The sequence below is a fragment of the Amblyomma americanum genome, chromosome 8 (assembly GCF_052857255.1).
Source record: "Amblyomma americanum isolate KBUSLIRL-KWMA chromosome 8, ASM5285725v1, whole genome shotgun sequence".
Classification (NCBI taxonomy): Eukaryota; Metazoa; Arthropoda; class Arachnida; order Ixodida; family Ixodidae; genus Amblyomma; species Amblyomma americanum.
The window spans coordinates 163,605,025-163,625,673 of NC_135504.1; the positions used below are offsets into that span (position 1 = coordinate 163,605,025).

At 44.7% G+C, this 20,649-nt stretch overlaps 1 long non-coding RNA gene across 4 annotated transcripts; it reads left to right on the forward strand.

Annotated features, from left to right (window-relative positions):
* The first annotated feature begins 9,704 nt into the window (after window positions 1–9,704).
* On the forward strand, window positions 9,705–20,149 carry LOC144100777 (uncharacterized). 4 transcript variants are annotated; one of them, XR_013307847.1, is made up of 4 exons: window positions 9,705–9,815; window positions 12,535–12,649; window positions 17,804–17,911; window positions 19,760–20,149. It is a non-coding gene; the product is annotated as an uncharacterized LOC144100777 (long non-coding RNA). The 4 variants fall into 4 exon arrangements; XR_013307846.1 differs by lacking the exon at window positions 9,705–9,815 and adding an exon at window positions 11,316–12,251; XR_013307845.1 differs by lacking the exon at window positions 9,705–9,815 and adding an exon at window positions 11,317–12,251 and having other exon boundaries at window positions 12,532–12,649; window positions 19,760–20,148.
* Window positions 20,150–20,649: the final 500 nt, after the last annotated feature.

Consider the following 20,649-nt stretch of genomic DNA (forward strand, 5'->3'; position numbering starts at 1 on the left):
CAATAAAGCCTTCATGAACCAGGCGGTGTAGAACGTATTCCGTGTTTTCAGAGCGGTAGGCTACGGAATGAATCAGTGCTGGCGCCTAGTGCGGCTGCGTGGGTGTGCCCTGCAATAAAGGCCGAAGATGAATAGGACGCTTGCCACTCACTCGACGCTACTGCCAAATGCTGCGAGAGTCGATGAAGGTCCCCTTTTGTGGTGGATGAGGTCACGTGGAACCCTATGTAGCAGGTCACGGCGTAGCCGACAATAAAGCCTTCTTGAACCAGGCGGTGTAGAACGTATTCCGTGTTTTCAGAGCGGTAGGCTACGGAATGAATCAGTGCTGGCGCCTAGTGCGGCTGCGTGGGTGTGCCCTGCAATAAAGGCCGAAGTCGAATAGGACGCTTGCCACTCACTCGACGCTACTGCCAAATGCTGCGAGAGTCGATGAACGCCTCGTTTTGTAGTGGACGACGTAACGTGGGAGCCCATGTATCAGGTCACGGCGTAGCCGACATTAAAGCCCTCTTTAACCAGGCGGTGTAGAACGTAATCCGTGTTTTCACAGCGGTAGGCTACGGAATGAATCAGTGCCGGCGTCTAGTGCGGCTGCGTGGGTGTGCCCTGCAATAAAGGCGGAATTCGAATAGGACGCTTGCCACTCACTCGACGCTACTGCCAAATACTGCGAGAGTCGATGAAGGTCTCCCTTTGTAGTGGATGAGGTCACGTGGGAGCCTATGCAGCAGGTCATGGCGAAACCGACAATACAGCCCTCTTGAACCAGGCGGTGAAGAACGTAATCCGTGTTTTCACAGCGGTAGGCTACGGAATGAATCAGTGCCGGCGCCTAGTGCGGCTGCGTGGGTGTGCCCTGCAATAAAGGCCGAAGTCGAGTAGGACGCTTGCCACTCACTCGACGCTACTGCCAAATGCTGCGAGAGTCGATGAAGATCTCCTTTTGTAGTGGATGTTGTCACGTGGGAGCCTATGTAGCAGATCACGGCGTAGCCGACAATAACGCCCCCTTGAACCAGGTGGTGTAGAACGTAATCCGTGTTTTCACAGCGGTAGGCTACGGGATGAATCAGTGCCGGCGCCTAGTCCGGATGCGTGGGTGTGCCCTGCAATGAAGGCCGAAGTCCAATAGGACGCTTGCGACTCACTCGACGCTACTGCCAAATGCTGCGAGAGTCGATGAAGGTTCCCTTTTGTGGTGGATGAGGTGACGTGGAACCCTATGTAGCAGGTCACGGCGTAGCCGACAATAAAGCCCTCTTGAACCAGGCGGTGTAGAACGTAATCCGTGTTTTCAGAGCGGTAGGCTACGGAATGAATCAGTGCCGGCGCCTAGTGCGGCTGCGTGTGTGTGCCCTGCAATAAAGGCCGAAGTCGAATAGGACGCTTGCCACTCACTCGACGCTACTGCCAAATGCTGGGAGAGTCGATGAAGGTCTCCCTTTGTAGTGGATGAGGTCACGTGGGAGCCTATGTAGCAGGTCACGGCGTAGCCGACAATAAAGCCCTCTTGAACTAGGCGGTGTAGAACGTAATCCGTGTTTTCACAGCGGTGGGCTACGGGATGAATCAGTGCCGGCGCCTAGTGCGGCTGCGTGGGTGTGCCCTGCAATAAAGGCCGAAGTCGAATAGGACGCTCGCCACTCACTCGACGCTACTGCCAAATGCTGCGAGTGTCGATTAAGGTCCCCTTTTGTAGTGGATGAGGTCACGTGGGAGCCTATATAGCAGGTCACGGCGTAGCCGACAATTGAAAAACATGCAGTTACCGGGGTTATCCGTTTTGAGAAAATCGACCAGCAAGTCCGAATTGGAAATCACAAATGGGTCCGGAACGCACAAAGAAGCCAGTTACCTCTGAAGATACCTTGAGACGACATGCTGCCAAGTCTCCCGTTCTCAAAACGGATAACCCCGGTAACTGCATGTTTTTCAGCATTGACGTGGTGGACCTTTATTATTCCTTGCCGCATTGTGAACTCATGGAAGCTGTGAAGATGTGCATAACACAGGACAATGATGAAAGTGCTTTTATTGATAGATGCGGTGTCTCGGTTGACAGTTTTTTAGAAATATTGTCCTTTTATCTATCTGCAAATGTGGTTGATTGGGAGGGAAAGGCTTTTGTACAAGCGTCGGAGGTTTGCATAGGCTCCAGGGTGGCACCTGTGTTAGCCGACATCTTTTTAAGCAGGGTTGATAGGGAAATTGAAAAGGCATTGGATGAGGTAGTTGTAAGAAATTTTCGGTATGTCGACGATTACTTGGTGTTCACCCGAACAGGCAGTTTGCCTAGAAGTCTGGTCGACGTTCTGAAGACGTTTAAGGAATGCGGACGTGGGCTGGAGTTCACAACTGAGGTTCTCAGCAAGAAACAACTGCAGTTTTTGGATTTGACACTGTGTGTGTGTGGGGGGGGGGGGACACTTGTGTTTGTGGTATCGCCCGAGGACTGCCAAACCATTGCTAAACTTCCGGTCTGGCCATTCTAAGCTCATAAAGGAGGGCATTGCCGTATCTTGCCTGCGATCAGCTCTCAGGAAATCTTGCCATAAAAGGACGCGAGAGAGCATTTTGGCGCGAACAGGCAGGTTACGTGTGAACGGGTACACAGATCAACTCATTTCCAGGGCAGCGGAGAAACTTCTTAGGCAGCTAAGAATGGGGCTCAGCCGAAAGAAGCCAAAAAGAAGAAAAAGCCGGCTGTGGTCCCGTATGCACACTGCTTGTCACATGGGCTGAAAAAGGTTGCGGGCAGATACGACGTTGATGTCTTTTCTGCACCCAAAAACCTTAGCGCAATGTGCAAACAGGTAAATCAGAGGCACTACGACAAGAGCAAGAGGGATGCTTGTCAGGTGCGTCATGTGTCGCCATCTATAACTTGCGAAGTAGGGTGATATACCAGGTCCCCTCCTCCTGCGGTGCTTTGTACATTGGACAGACTGGCAGGTGCGTTAACAAACGCTTGATGGAGCATGAAAACACCGGGAAAAAGGGCCCCCTGTCTCACACAGGCTCCCACAGCGAAAATGCCGATGCAAGCATGAAAAGGATCATGCAGAAAGGAGAACTAATGGGGACCGCCTTGCCCAGGCTTCTTTCCAGTGCAAAAAGTGCCAATGTGTTCCCGATTACAAGAACACGTGCATCCTGTTCCGACATAACAATAAATTAACACGCGAGGTAATGGAGGCTTTTTATATTCAACACAATGGCACAAAATGTATCAGCAGCCCTTCCATAACGTTATCCGAGAGGGAATTGAGCTATCTGACCTCCCACGTGCCTTCCAGATCTCTTTTGTTGATTGATAAGTAGTTCACTGTTTGCTTATACGCTCTTCGTTCTTCAATAAAAAAACAGTTGATAGTCAGCGCCTGTTTGTGCTAGTCCTTCGTCTTGTGTCCCGTTCGTGCTGCGCTGAGAGCGAAACTGAACACCCTTCTTCCCCGGTTGTGTTCTGGGCGGACGTTGCGTGGAATCGGGTCGACTCTTAAAGTTTGTCTGATAGCGTCCGGAACAGCGACTTTCTGGCCTTATTGTCCATTTTAACGGATGCCGACACTTTCCATGGTCTGGCGTTCTGCTCTCGTGCCCGCTAATCTTTCTAGTTGTGAAGTGCGCTGCGCCTCGGCGATTTCGGTAAGCGTGTTGTGAAGCCCGAGCTGGAGCAAGCGTTGCGTGCTGGTGGACTCGGGTAGACCCAGTGCTATCTTGTACACCCTGCGGATGAGTACGTTGATCTTGGCTTCTTCTCCCTTGTACCATTTGTGGAATGCCTCGACGTACGCAATATGGCTCATGACGAAAGAGTGTATGATTCGTGTGAGTGTCGCCTCCTCATTCCGTTTTTTCTGCTGGTTACCCTCTTGAGGATTCGCACGGCGTTAGCCGTCATGTGCTGTAGTTTAGTTATCGTTTCGCCATTGACGCCATTGGCTTCTATTATCATGCAAATGACCCTAATTCTGTGCACTATCGGGATGGTTGCTCCTTTGCTCGTGCCTAGTCTGATCTCTTCGTTTTATCTTCTGGTCGTTGCCGCATTCCGACCACACCCGGGTGGTCCGCCCCTCTGCGTAGGGCAGTAGAGTAGTTCCGACTTTGTAGGCGAACATCGTAATCCCGTACCCACTAGGTATTCCTCTATTGTCTCGATTGCTAGTTGCAGTGCCGTTTCGATGTGACCGTCGCTGCCTTCGTGCGCCCAAAGTGTTATGTCGTGGGCGTATATGGTGTGCCGGACGTCTTCGAGTTCTTGTAGCTCTTCTGCTAGCCCGATCATGACGAGGTTAAAGTGCATGGGCGAGAGGACGGAGCGCTGCGGGGTGCCGGTGCTCCCCAGCGTTTGCTCTTCTATCTGGATATCCCCTGCCACTAAAAAACCTCGCCTGTCTGTCAAAAAATGTTTACCGTAGTTGTACGAGCGCACACCTAGGTTTTGCCGCGATATGTGGTGTAAGATCGCCGAGTGAGCGATTCTATCGAACGCGCTTTCAAGGTCTAGGCCGAGAATTGCTCTGGTGCCTCTCGTCTTGCCGTCAAGCACCTGATGGTTCAGTTGTAACATTGCGTCTTGCGTGGATTGAGGGCGGAATCCTATTATAGATGGTGGGTATGCCCCTTTCAGCTCTAAGTGGGCTTTCCAGCGGTTAAGCAGTGCGTGCTCCATGGTCTTGCCGACGCACGACGTTAGGGATATGGGGCGAAGGTTGTCGAGGCTCGGAGTTTATCCGGGTTTTGGGATTAGTATCATTCTCGCAGTTTTCCACTGTTGCGGGAGGCTGCCGCGCTGCCAGCACTTATTGATGAATGCCGTTAACTGTTCCACGGATCGGTCGCCGAGATTCTTTAGCGCGCGATTCGACACCCCGTCGGGGCCCGGCGCCGATCTGCTGTGGAGGTTGGGCAGCGCCGTCCTGATCTCTTCTACGTTAAAGCCCTTATCCAATTCTGTGTTCGGATCCCCCTCATATGGGCCGTGCTGTGCGGTCGAAGTGGGCGGCAAGTACTTCGCTCGTAACCGGACGGTCACTGCACCTTCACCGTGGTTCTCGAGCTCCTTGTGTAACAGACGTGCGAGGCAGTTCCTCTGGTGGGACTTGGAGTTCGTTTCGTACAACAGATGCCTGAGCAGGTTCCACGATTTCCCGTTGTGTAGTTGGCCGTCGACTGCATTGCATAACTCATGTCGATGCTGGCGGTTGAGCGTTCGCCAGTGCTCCTCGAAGTTGCGGTTGATCTCCGCTATTTTCTTTCTGAGTCTCCGATTGAGTTTATGTCCCTTCCACCTGGCCAGGACCGAGTTCTTCGGCTCGATGAGATGCGCTTGTGAACTTGTGAGAAGGTGAGCCTTTTGTTCTCAAATTTTGAAAGCAGTTTTTTGTTTGTATTGTAACCCTGTGTCTCGTCGCATGTTATGTTCACAATAACATCAGTACAACGTGCATGCGCTTTCTGTCTCTATTTAGAGTAATATTGGTCGATCAGCGTAAACTTTTGGATTCAATTAAGCACGAACTGTCCATGTTGGTACTGCGTGTCGAATGTGTTTTGAGATGATTCTGAGCGGGAGATGGTGTTCTGATAATTTGTGTACTACCAGATATAGTCTAGAGATTTGAAACCATTTATCACACTGAAACAAAGTTGGAAAACTGTTTTGTGTTCATGCATCTGCTGTCCTTAAACTTGACTTTTCGGCAATCATTCGCATGGCTCCTTTGGATCTGGAAAATTGACTACTGTTGCTTGGGGTGCCTGGTAGCAGAGCTCCTGGGGACGCCCAGTGGGTCATTTGTTTGTCCAAGTGCCCCGTACCACAGGTACCATTCCTGACATTTTTTCCCTGTCCATTAACCTCATATTCCTTGCAAAGATTACAGTATGTAATCAGGTAGTAAAAAATTTGGTAACTTCTGCATATTTCAGAACAGTTCAGAGAAATGCACATGCAGCATCAGTATTCTCTCGGTAGAATTTCTGAGACCTGGATTCATTTCTTCTAGGACTGTGGCAAGCAGTAGGTCAACTGTACATAAATTTATTTTCCTCTGGTGCAAAGTAAAGAGTGCAAACGTCATAAGACAAGTCTCTAGTCTGTTTCATTCTCACTGCATTTGTCCAAAGCATAGTATGAAATGCTGTATGTTTTATGCCCTAGTTTCCTTTACTTTGAGCAGTAGATATTGACAGTGAATAGCAAGGCAACTCCACTCGCTGACGGTTTTGCCTTCGGCAGCAAAACAGGGAATACCTTACCCCATGTGTTATCTCGACAGACTCAAAACTGCGATGGACAGCTGCGTCCACAGCTGCTATCACCTCCCAAGTGCATGCGCTCATAAGACACATAATAACTCTGGATTGCCATTAACATAGCCTTGCTCATTGCAGTTGCCGATAAACACCTCATAAGTGGTACTATTATGCACTCTTTTCTTTGGCACTATGTATGAGCTTCTGTTCTCGCACTTTCTAGAAATAATGCATGCAGTTTTGAAGTGCGAAAAGGGAATTTACGTGTAACTATATTGTCATGTCAGTATGTTACAGCCAAATTGTACATTGATGTCAGTGCTGGTGGTTTCTTTTCATTATTTTAGGAGAATGTTATAATTTTACCTATAGCAAATAATATCCCTCACTAATTAGCTGATTTTGTCATGTCCAGTATTTTGATATGCTCAGCCACCAAAGCATGATTCAGAATGTTGTCAGAACTAAAGGCACTGAGTCTTTCGTGTCAGTAAAAAATGTGCTTTATACCCCTGTCACATGGCATTCCTCGAAGGCCTTTCCAGCAAAGGCACCATTTTTCCCCAAAGGAGCGAAAGCTTAAAGGAGCAGCGATGCAGCTACACGGTGCAGCCCAAAGGTGAAAGTCGTTCAGGCTTAGCACCCGCTGCTATACTCGAGGTGGCTGAAGTGAGTGTTCTAAAATTAAAGTGGTGTATTCTGTTCATTCGTTGAGCTTTGACAATTTTTTTATTCTGATTGCTTCCTTAAAAGTACCGCAACACCTACTCTCATCAGCAGGAGCAGGTTTTGTACGTGTATTGCCTTGGCCACCACGGGCGCTCGGTGTTGCCGCAACACTTTCACTGTCTTGAAATTTGAACATAAAACATAAACACCCGTACAAAAACCAAAGCCAGACATACCTTTCGTATTTGAAAAAAATGTTTTCAAACATTATTAGCTTATCTATTTTTTCTTATTGCTTTTACTTTTTGACTTTGGATGGTACTGCGATCACAGCTTCTCGAATGCCGCGTCTTCGGGCTCCGAAGGTCTTGGTTGAGCGCCTTCACCTCCAAGGCCCTTAGCGACAAAGGCGCAACATTTGTACCGGGTAGCTGCACTCCTTACGCCTTTGGATATGATTCTCAAAGGCCTTTGCGGTGCCCGTGTGACAGGGGTATTAGTGTGGTATGGCTGCTTGAACACCTGTCCCTGGTATCTCACAAACTGAATAAGGAAGGGAAAAGCCTCAGGGTGCTTGCCGACGTTTCGACAAGAGGACTTGTCTTTGTCTGGCAAAGTGTTCATCATTGGTGGGGTTTAAATAAGGTTTTCACATCGAGGCGAAAGGCCTGTTGTGTGGGACGAGGGTGCGATATGGGAAGGGCGTTACAATGGGGAGCGTGAACCTTGACCAAGCATGATAGCTGCTAAAGAAGGTTAACCGGTTGACCTGCAAAACTGTGAAAACAAAAAAGCCCAATTCAGTAGAAACGAATCTCGGGGTATGGAGTGTGGATAGTGGGCTTGAATGGCTTTATGTCCAGCCGCAACAGGTGGCTTGGTATGGCTGGCTGCCTTTTCCTGAAAAACTAGGATAAAGGAATTAAGCAGCATGGCAGAATAAAATACCAGGGGGGGGGGGGGGGGGGGGGCAAAATAATTTGAAGGAAAAAGAGAAAATGAGGGCAGGTTCGGAGAAAAGGCAAAAAGAAGGGGGAGGGGGAGGAGTATGGCGGCCAAGGTTCCGAGAAGTGATGTCAGGAGGTGCAGGGCGTAAGGTTAAAGTATAATGATAAATTAAAGAATGCAGGAAAGGAGGGGGAAATTATGGGTTGGGAAACCTCTGACCATGTGCAAGGCCTTTTCAAATAATTATGCCAATTCCGGAATGTACAGAGCTGGCCACATTTAGTGCAAACATGTGAGCGCATGGCCGCACTCTTTAGAGGTCCACTGTGTGCGGCGCAGCCACTCATCGCTGCAAAATGGCGCAAGAGGAGATGCACCTGGATGTGGTGCTTCGTGTCATGTTACGCTTCGATGTGTGGCAATGTCAGACACAGTGGCCCAAAGAGCACAGCCATGTGCTCGCGTGTTCGCACTAAGAGTGGACAACCCTGTACTTGATTCTAAGTTTCCTCTGTATATGTTGACCCCAGACGAAAACAAGTTGTCTTGTCGAAACGGCAAGCACCCTGAGATTTTTCCTTCCCTTGTTCACTTTTTGAGTGTCAAGAAACCATCTGCCTACTCTCTCTGTACCATGCACTCCACATCTTGTACGGTTATCTTTGTATGTATACACCAGTGATAAATCATGAAGGAAATCAAGGGATTTGTATTTGTATTGCTTAACACTTACTTTAAAGCTATATCATGAGGGTATAGTTGAAAATGTGCTACGGGGGCTTGGTTGTGTGTCGTGACTGGTTTCTCTTTATCACGGCTACTTGACAGCCACCATGAAACGCAGGCTTTTGAAAAATCGTTCCTCAAATAAAAGAGCGTTTCCACTGTTACAATGGAAATGTTATTTGCTAAAAACTTCAATCATTGCAGTTCAGGGATTGATATTTTTCGAATAACTAACCTGAAGTTCAAAACCTGCAGAAGGAACTATGTAACTTCTTTCCTGCCTTAAAAACCCAGTACTTATTTGCCAGTTTCAGCAAGCAGAGGTCTGTTTCACGGCACATACTTTCCACTACCTTGCATGAAAATTGTGCAGTACAGGCCCACCATAAAACTAGGGGCATAGTATACTGCTTGTATGCAACTACTTTGGCGTTAGAGCATGCATAGCATGGTCTTAAAGTTATTCTTTTCATTTGCAACTGGTTCATAAAAGGCCTATTCTGGCAAAAGGCATTTAGCAAAATTATCTTCCTCTGAATGCTTCTAAGGATAACTTTAGTTCATTCAGGAAAATATATATTGACAATATCTCTTAAAGGCATGATTGTCCATATTAGCTCTTGTTACCTCACAGTATTTAGTTTTGTGCCTCCAGCATCACTGACTTGCATCATATGTTAAATAGAGTAGTAAAAAACTCGCTGTTAGTTTAAACCACAACTCATGATGGGGCTGTGCACTTTTTGTTGTGTTACATGAAATATACTTATGTATGAAACAATTTCTTTCAGCTGCACCTCACATGATTCAAATTCCACCAGAAGAAAGGCTGCAACACCACATTGCTCACTAGCTGTTGCTTTCCCAGCACATAACCTGCCATAACAGCACATAGCAGGTAAGATGTGAACAAAAACAGTGCATGTATATGTTCCACACATGCATTTTGTGTACTACCAACACTATGATATGATTAACTATGTCATGTAAGAGAGAGCACACAAATCATTTTTTGTATATATTGCAGCATGGTTATTTCAAGTTTTAAACTGGCCATTGAAACGACCCATTGTATCACCGCTGGTTAGCCGGTGGCACTGGGGATCGAACTCCGCACCTCCTGCTTGCGAGGCAGATGCTCGGACCACTAGGCCACTCCTGCGGTTCCCCCACTGATGTTGCTTACACCAGGTGCTGTTAAAGCCCCGGTATGTATGTTAAATGCATTTTAGAAAACCATTCACTTCCAAAGTACCATTTCATCTTTATAGCAAAACCACAGTTCGCCTAGCTAGACAAACCTGCTGCATACAAGCCAGCAGAAGGGTTGCACGTACATGCTTCATTAGGAAAACATAAAAATCAAGCAGAGCCTGCCCTTCATGGTGCATTATACCCTGATTTTGAGCAATGGTCAAGATAGGCAGATGGTCATTTCATTGAACACTTGCATGATACATTCGTAGAATTGAAAAGACAAGTACTATTGCAAAATCTTCAAACAGTGTTTATTCTCAGAGAAAACATATCATGAAAAAAGTGTTGGATTAGTTATGGTGCACCTTGTATGGAGAAAGGGGCTCCCACTTTGTGAAAGGCTTAATTTTGGAATAACGACAGTGTTTAGACTAGTTGGGTTACCATGTTTAGATAGTGGATGTGCTCAAAAAGACACTGGAAGTAAGTGCACTGTGTGGAAATCTCTTTCTGTATCCTTGTCTTTTTGAGTGCTTTCACGATCTAAACTTAATTTTGCAAGAGAGCAAGGAAAACAAATACTTAAATTCTGATAATTAAGGATAAAAGATCATGTTTCATTGTGTTGCTTAAAGTGTACATTGTATCGCTATTGCTGTATTGCAGCACTTCTGTCGTGGCCTTGCATTGCAGCCTCTTGACTTTTGTTTATATAATAGGCAGTCCTTTTTTTCATTCGATTGCAACACTTTAGGAGTTACTACAGAGTTGCGTGGTAGCGAACTCTCAGATTAACGGTTTGCATTATTACGCCAGCATAACTTGCTGAGTGTTTCACTGCAGTCTTGTTACTAGAACAGCCTCTTGAAAGTATTCAGCCTGGTGGTCATTGAGGGTTACTGTTCACATATCAAAATGCCGGATCAGCTGTATACTCTTTACAGCTACCAGAACTATGGTACATTTCATGACATGCTGGCTGAAGAGTGCTGGAGCATCAGACTGGGGATTTGGATGAAACAATTTTCAAATGTGTGCTCGGTATCACGCTGTTTTGTTCCAGTTGTGGAGAGGTTTTCTTTTCATATTTGTTCTGTCAAACATTTAAATTTTGGGCAATATGTTGTTGCCTTTATCTTGTGTTCTCTTTGTTGTTGAGGTTTAGTATTTTTGGCACAAGCACTCTACTCTATTACTTTTAAGTATAATTTAAAATTTGTAGGGCACGTCATGAAGAATAAAACTTCTACTTGAAAAATCTGCATGAGTTTATGTTCTCATTGTTGATATAAAAACTTAGTTGAGACAGCTTGTATTTTAGCTCTGGCTAGAATTTTTAGGAGAGCCTCAGTAACATAATCACATGACCAACACAAACTCGGTATTATTGTTTGTGCAATGAAAAACAGTTTTAAAATAGTTATTAACAGCTGTCAGTGTAGGACTGGCCTAAAATGTTTTGTGCTCTATGTAGCTCTTCTCTGAGGCAGGATTAATTCATCTGCACCTGCAGCCTGATACCACCAAGATACCAATTCTTGGGTGAACTTATTTTTTTTCACTGAGCAAACTTGCATCATCTTGAAGCATGGAACTTGAGCTGATTCTTAACAGCTCTAGTGTAGCGAATTTCATTATCCTCATTGCTTAGTTTACATTCACCTCAGGACAATGGCCTTTTCCAGTTTAATTATCTGTGTCTTGCACCAGCTACATGCCACACTATCAGAAGTCACCTAATCTTATCTAGTGAGCTTATAATCAGCTATCTCCTGCTATATTTTCCTTAGGGTGAAATTCATTTTGTTGCGATACAATGCACAAGCTGTTTCCTGGCGTGGTGCTCAGCTTATCTGGAATGAAATGCTTGGGAAATGGGTCTCTGATTTCACCTTGAGTAGACGAAATTAACTTGTGCTAAGGCACTCTTTGGCCACAGATGCCCTTGTGCCATTAAAATTCATCAAATTCATTCTGTTGCCCTAAGATACCATTGGTGATTCATTCTCTGCATTGTATGCCCTGGCCAGATCCATTTTCTTCTTTTAATTTCTGCCAGAATATTAACAACTTCCTTGTTCATCCCTGTTATGGTTTCACTCGGTCAGTTGTTCTATTAATAATTATAATCACTTTATTGAAAACATATTTTGGGCTAAATGGCATCAAGTTTGCCACTCTGCACAATGATATATATGTTTGGTCTTGTATGTCTTTACTTGTGTGGTAATGTTTATTTTGTGCTCACTGTCTAAACAACCTTATTTGCCTATGATATCCTAAGCCCTTCTATACCTATTTTCCTTCCCCCTGGCTCTTTCTCTTTTCAGTCATTCCTCCTCTTTCCTTTACACCGGCCATTGGTCACAGGGCTGCTGTGGGAACGACAGTCAGCACTGGGCCCTTTTTAGTTCATGGAACCTGCACTGCTACTATTAACACTAATAGTACGTTATCAGTATTTTTGTGATAGTGCATTTATTGTTATTTATGAAGTAGTTGGCTAAGGCAATGGTAGCAGTGTTGGATATTGCAATATATTATGCATATATCTCACTTGCAATATATCAGTATGTTCACTATTACACTACCCTCTATTTCTTTCAGTTCAGTTATTTGGCTATAGATATATTGTGCTCCTTTCCTAGTTTAGTCCACTCAAACTAAAACTTTGCTCTTTGTGTCACAGGTCGAATCTACAATGATTGCTGCTCTGTGTCTTGTAAGCAGGAGGCAGTGTTCAATGGAGCCATGAACTTTCCTTGGAATTGAAAAGCCTTTGCCATATTATGCGCTGAACCACGAGTGTGAAGAGGAAAATGTCATGCCTTGGATTTCTGCAGAGGTGAGCCATTGCGGTGAATCCACCAGCGCGAAAGACAGGGATGAGAAAGGAGACAAGACAGGTGCTGACTCGCGACTAAAGTTTATTGGCGTGAACAGGGAATATATAAAAAGCCAAGCAATACCGTAAACCATGTAGTTACAGGTAAGCATGCAGGACAACATGAGTCAAAAATCGCCCTCAACATTTCCCTGATCGAGGTAGTCCAACTCATTGTGTGTTAACACAATAGACAAAACACACATTCTTCACGGAGTCATAAGATGTGTATAGCCTCGATAATCTCTCATTTAATCTCTCTGAATTTACTGCCAAAATGCGTGTTGCCAAAAGGAAAGGGTAGCAGACTTCACATCCCGTGCAGTGTACAGCAGAGTTACCTCAACCACCTAGCCAAGCCCCTACCCTCTTGTGTTCCTGTAGTCTTACATTCATACACCTTCCAGTTGCACCTACGTAAACCAGACTACAAGATAATAATATTTGATACCACATTCATTTTACAAGGTACATATACATTTCACTCTACACGTGTACTTTTCTCGAGCCACATTCACAGAATTATTCTTAAAATTTTACATTCTTTAGACAACGTATTAGGGGCCGAGAAAGCCACTTTTACATCATACCTTCTGGCCACATTTTTCAAATTGTGCGACAATTTATGTACATACGGTAACACATACGGTAACACCCTGTATACGCAATGCCTTATGACCTCGACTGTACCAGAAGCTTGGAAGAATGCAAACATTATCTTAATTCATAAGAAGGGAGACGCCAAGGACTTGAAAAATTACAGGCCGATCAGCTTACTATCCGTTGCCTACAAAGTATTTACTAAGATAATCGCTAATAGAGTCAGGGCAACGTTAGACTTTAATCAACCAAATGATCAGGCAGGCTTTCGTAAAGGATATTCTACAATAGATCATATTCACACCATCAATCAGGTGATAGAGAAATGCGCAGAATATAACCAACCTCTATATATAGCTTTCATTGATTACGAGAAAGCATTCGACTCAGTGGAAACCTCAGCAGCCATACAGGCATTGCGTAATCAGGGGGTAGAAGAGCCTTATGTCAAAATACTGGAAGATATATATAGCAACTGCACAGCTACTATAGTCCTCCATAAAGTCAGCAATAAAATTCCAATAAGGAAGGGCGTCAGGCAAGGAGACACGATCTCGCCAATGCTGTTCACCGCATGTTTGCAGGAGGTATTTCGAGGCCTGAATTGGGAACAGTTGGGAATAAGAATAAATGGAGAATACCTAAATAATCTGAGATTTGCTGATGACATTGCCTTGCTGAGTCATTCAGGAGGTGAACTGCAAATCATGATCAACGAGTTAGACAGGCAGAGCAGATCGATGGGTCTAAAAATTAACATGCAGAAAACCAAGGTAATGTTCAACAGCCTAGCAAGGGAACAACAGTTCACAATTGGCAGCGAGAGCCTAGAAATTGTGCCGGAATACGTCTACTTGGGGCAGGTAGTGACAGCTGATCCGGATCATGAGAGGGAGATAACTAGAAGGATAAGAATGGGGTGGAGCGCATATGGCAAATTCTCGCAGATCATGAGTGGCAGTTTACCAATTTCCCTCAAGAGGAAAGTGTACAACAGCATAATCTTACCGGTACTCACCTACGGGGCAGAAACGTGGAGGCTAACGAAAAGAGTTCAGCTTAAGTTAAGGACAACGCAGCGAGCCATGGAAAGAAAAATGATAGGTGTAACGTTAAGAGATCGGAAGCGGGCAGAGTGGGTGAGGGAACAAACACGGGTTAATGACATCCTAGTCGAAATCAAGAGAAAGAAATGGGCTTGGGCAGGGCATGTAATGCGAAGGCAAGATAACCGCTGGTCTTTAAGGGTAACGGAGTGGGTTCCAAGAGAAAGTAAGCGTAGCAGGGGGCGGCAGAAGGTTAGATGGGCGGATGAGATTAAGAAGTTTGCAGGCAAAGGGTGGATGCAGCTGGCAAAGGATAGGGTTAATTGGAGAGACATGGGAGAGGCCTTTGCCCTGCAGTGGGTGTAGTAGGGCTGATGATGATGATGATGATGATGGTAACACAACTGGTCTTTTGGCATCTCGCTGGCTGGCCCCAGCCTGATTGTGCTGGTCACCGCAAAACTGTCTCAGCTTCTTTAACAATTTATCATATGCTCTTGCAGTAACAAGGTTTGGAAATCCTGCGTTCGTTAACTTTAAAATCTGCTCTTGGAAACTAGTCATCATGCTGTGAAAGCATAATTTCATCAATTCTGAGACCGCGTTAGAAAGTGCAATGCTATCTTTCACTAGCTTGGAATGGTCGATATGTAGCCAGGTAGCAGCTTAACACTCGCCAGCACACATGAAGTGTTCTGAACATCAAGGTAAGGTCCAGAAACCACAGCTCTTTTTCTTGGGACATTTGCTCCAAGGTAAACCTGAGATAAAGGCCTTGCTCCTTAAACAACTTGAGAAGATGTACAGGTCCCGAACTATCACAACCGTTATAAAAGACCAGAAAATCATCGACATAGCAAAAGATTTTTCCCCCAGCCCATGCACATTCTGGACAATTATTCTATCCACCCTACTCAAAAAAATATTGCTTAGCACAAGGTCAACCTTTGAACCACTACATATTCGAGACTTTAGAACACATACCGCACTGGGCTACTCTACAAACATGCTCTTCAAATAAATGCTATTCAATAACATGCTCTTCAGATAATTTTCATTAAAGGATTCATGTAAAATTATCTCTGGTTATTTGCAAAAGCATCTGTCTACTTTGCATCTTGAAGATCCATTTCTTGTACTCAATTCGCAGTGTGGTTGAGTATCTTAAGAATGACAATCCAGTGGATTGTCATGTGATTAGTGTCGATGCAGAACTATTTTATTCTATCCCGTATGAAGATCTTGTGAAAAGCTTATGAATGTGTATATCGGAGCACAACGATGAGCTCGTGTTTAGGAACCGGTGTGTAACATAAGTCTTTTTTGGCACTTGCCTCCTTTTATTTGAAGTGAAGAGCATGTTTGTGGAGTATGGCAGTGCGGCATATGTTCAAAAGTCTGCTAAATGTATCGATTCGAAGGCTGCCCCTGTGCTAAGCAATATTCTCTTAAGCAGGGTGGAAGGAATGATTGCCAAGAAATTGCATGGGCTGGGGGAAATCTTTCGCTACGTCTATGATTTTCTGGTCTTTTACAAAGGTTGTGATAGTGTGGGACCTGTACATATTGTGAACTTGTTTAAGGAGCAAGGCCTTTGTCTTAAGTTTACCTTGGAGAAAATGTCCCAACAAAAAGAGCTGCGGTTTCTGAACCTTACCTTGATGTTCTGCACACGCCATGTGTGCTAGCGATATTCACCCAGGAGTGTTAAGCAGCTACTTGACTGTTGATCAAACGATTCTAAGCTAGTGAAAGATAGCATTGCGTCGTCAAGTCTAGGCTCGGTATTGGTGAAGCCATGCTTTTACAGCGTGACAACTGGTTTCCAAGAGAAGATTTTAAGGCTAATGAAAGCATGATTTCCCAACCATGCTATTGCAGAAGCGTGCGATAAATTGTTAAAGCTGAGCATATAAGATTGGGCAAGTTGGTCTGACATGCTAAAGATAAGAATGGCGCAGCATCAAGTAACGAGGACAACAGGAGAGCACACCCACGCACAAGTGCCATCCTTGGAGCGGATGCAGAATCTAAGAGCGTGTACTTGACATTCAGCGTTGGCAGCCAAGGATCGGGCTCGTTCAATCTTTAGCGTTCAAATCCGTGTTTCCTCGTTTCCTTGACTGTCAACGCTGAATGTCAAGCACGCACTCTTGGATTTTGTACCTGCTCCAGGGTTGGCACTTGTGCGTGGGTGTGCTGTCCTGCTTTCCTCGTTACTTGATGCTGTGCCATTCTTCCCTTTAACATGTTAAAAGCTGAAACCCCTTCGCAGGGACTGGCATGATCAGGCTGGGGCCAGCCAGTGAGATGCCAAAAGACTGACTGTGTTACTGTACATACATAGATTGTTGCAAAATTTGAAAACTGTGGCCAGAAGGTATGACGTAAAAATGGCGTGTTCGGCCCCTAATAAGTTGTCTACAATCTGTAAAATTGTTAATAATTTTGTGAATTTCGTTAGGGAAAAGCACATGTGTCGAGTGAAACGTGGCAACATATATGTGCCTTGCAACCATTGCATGCATTGCATACCATTATCATGTGGTTGGGTTTATGTTGGTGAAACTGGAATGTGTATCAATGTAAGACTACAGGAGCATGAGAGGTATTTGGATATTGGTAGGGGTTGTAACTTATCTGCATATTACAAGAGATGTGAAGGCTGCTAGCCATTCCTTTCGGCAACACGCATTTTGGCACTACGTTCACAGCAGATTAACCAGAAAATTATCGAGGCTAGACACATCTTATGACTCGGTGACGAATGTGTGAGTGTGCTGCCCATAGCGTTAACATTCAGCGGGTTGGACTGTCTAGATGAGAGGAATGTTAAGGGCAATCTTTTACTTATGTTGTGATGTAGCTTATGTGTAATTGTGTAGTTTGTGGCGTGTGGCTTTTCTGTATACTCTCTGTTCACTTCAATAAACTTCAGTTGCGAGTCAGTGCTTGTTTTGTTTCTTTTCTCGTCCCTGTCTCGTGCTGATAGATTCAAGTACTTGTAGAGTAGATTCACTGAATTGTGTACTTGCAGAGGCTTGTGAAAAAACGAGAGGAATTTTCTTTCCTTTATGCGGAATGGAAGGTTGAAATTTTTTTACTTAAATGTTTGCAGCATTAAATTCTATTCGGAAAGGTAAAACCCACGTTATTGTACATTTTGTGTGCAATGGTGCCGGGTGGCTGCATGCAACTGAAAACATTCGTCCAGGTTATCTAGCTAGCGTCCTTCTTCCTTGTGCCACATTTTCTGAAATAATATTTTGTCAGATTTATTTCAATCAGAATTTCTAAGAACAAATTGGTGATCACATAATGGTGATCACATAATTTGGTGATCACATATGACATAATTCAAAGCGTGTTCATTGGTATTTTTTAGTCTGGGGCAGTACAATGAGAAGTACATAGTATATAGTAAAATTAAATATGACCAGTCTAACATAAACAAAACTTTTTTTTTAAGGAAAATTTTGCTACCGAAGTGCTGGAGTGACATGGCATTATGAAGACGTGGACAGTGTGCTGTATTCATGATGGCACGAGAACTTGTGTACAGTGCTTCAGGTAACTGGTGAGTACCTTGGTGCTGTGCTTCTGCTAATCTAGCCAAATTATGTTTTTAATCTAAGAGTGTATCTGAAAACTTAAGCAAAAATTGAGTAGTATTTAGATATTCTTGCACCAGATACCACTGTGAGAATTAGTTATTAATGATGTGTCTCACATGTACCCTTGTCTGCTGAATATAGTAAGCATGGCTTTCGAGCTGAGTGCCTCCGACGTATGAAAAAAAAATGGCCACTGGGCTGCTCCACGACGCGTGGAGCAGCCCAGTGTAGCACATTCAGGCTTCATGGAGTGGAGAATGAAGGCAGTAAATAATTTAAGAGTAGAAAACAGCACAAACCACAGGACCAGGAAACTGACAGAACACACCGACCCTGATGACACTCTTTGCATGAAGGGTGTTATAAAGTTGCCTGTCATGTAGTGCAAGATGGAGGTCGCACAGGACGGGTGTTAAATATGAGTTGATGCAGACACCTGCCATTACATAGTACTCACAGTAGAACTCGAGCAAGAAGCAAAGGTAACAGCTGAGCATGGCCACTCTTATGCTTTCCTCCGCAAGCAATCTGGAATTGCACTTAGAAATCTTTTATGCTTTCTCTTGACATATACATCATTGCTGCATGTGGCGAGGAAAAGTACATACCCTTGATGTCAAGTGACAGTGAACTCGCAGGGCTGGTAAAAGCTCACTGAGGTGTTGTGATATATCTACAGGGCACCTCATGAGAACAAAGAGCCCTTGAAGGAATTCTCTCAAAGTTTGTTGCCACATGGACCTCTTCGTAATCAATGACTCTAAAAGGCAAGCCTTCCTTTAGTGTCACAAAAAAAGGCCTAGGACATGGGTCTTTTTGCTTCTCCATTAGTGCCAAAATGTTTGCTAGCGAGATCTTTCGCAGATATATAATTATTTCACAAAATGTCAAGAAGGAGACTGAAGCTGCACCAAGCAGTACCAGTAAAAAACTTATCACAGCTGTTCAAAAAGCAGAAAGACTCATGCCTTCATCCTTCTTTTGCATCAGACACATGAGGACACTTCGTCTTTCTGGGTCATCATTTTGAAAAGGTTCACATGGCAACGGCCTTTGGTTAAATTTCTGCCAAGAGCCCTTTTTTGAAACTTGAGCATCCGTTCCTTGTGAGGCACACTGCAGAGATATTGGCCTTAGTGAGCTGCTTCCGGTACGTGTGACTGCATTTTCACTGACATCAGATATTAGTACATTTTCTTGCACATGCTGAGATAATGGAAGCTATGAGTGAAAACATGCGGTTTTGGGGAAGTGTGCTTCCTGGGGCCGTATTCTAAGTTTGTGTCATAATAAAAAGCGTCATAATCTGCCGCAACGGGCATGCCCGGGAACTGGATATAAACTGAGTGCGGGACTTTCGCTTCGTCTTGTCTTGCCTATAACAAATTGGATGGACGATAAATTCGGCAAGCGTCTCCCACCTTTTTCATATGTTACCAATGTTCCTTGCTCGCTAAGCTGTGCATTTAGTACTATGTACAGAAAGGCACCTGCATTGAATTGCATCTGGCCCCCATCCTGAGCTACTTTCTATTTGCACAAAATGATAAGCAACTGTAAAGACTTTCATGCGCACAGTGCCGCCCGGGAAAGCGCATTTTGACTGCTTCTTTCTGGACCTGTGGTTTTTACTGTTTACTGTTATGAGAAATGAATTTTGGGCAATAAATTATAACGGGTTGGTTCTCGGTGAATGGCTTTTGAAAGCTTCTACGAAAGCCGATTGTTCAATAGCGGATGGTTGAAATGTATTTGTGAAATTTATATTTGGTGTTGTGTGACCACTAAATGATTTTTTTTATGCTTTTCAGATGGATCCGACAGCAATGTGCAGGTGTACAATGTGTGTAGTTTGCCATGAAAATAAAACGTATGTACTTGTACTCACCCAAACACTTACCACTCTTTCATTCTAAGCTGCATTCTTTGTACGTATGCACTACATAATATGCGTAAAGGAAAGCCTTGTACATAATACTTATTTCTTCGGCACCTGGACGGCTATATCTGCAGTGAACATTGCGGGCAGAAGCTATACGAAGACGCATGTTCATGTACTACAGAAAGTACATAATTACAATACAGATAATTTCCGCTCTAGATGAAATGACTTCCGAGTGAACAGAGGACGTATGCATACACATTGCGGAAACTTGAATAAGAACAAAACATAAGCATTCGTTGTGAAGAAACGATTTCGGTCTCGTGCATAGCATGGCGTAACTTTCCGTTACCAAGAATGTGACAGTCGTCATACGGAGTCTCTGTTTCTGACATTTAGTCCGTACCTCATGTTGCGGAAAACCCTCCGGCAACGCATTACCAGCGGGTTTCTCTGTACTGCGGAGCATTTTTTTTTACAGTGTAGGTGGCTGTCCATCTTGTCAGTTTCGACCTCGGTTTCGAAGGTCTTGGTTGACGCTTTGGCTCCTGCAACCAGCGAGCGGGTCCAGGCTTCGATGTCCGTGATCGTATCTCCTGAAGACTCTTGTTGGTCTCGTTTATTTCTGAAATCTTCCCACTCGGTCCATTTGAAATTTCTCTTACTGCCCTGCGCGGTGTCCGGAGTCTGTACGTGTATTTCGACGATCATGTGGTCACTTCCCAGGTCGGTCGACGCGTTTTCCAAGTGGTAGCCGTCGTCCCGGCATTTCGGACGAACGTCAGTTCCGGGGTCGTGTCTCTGGTAGTGGAGTTACCG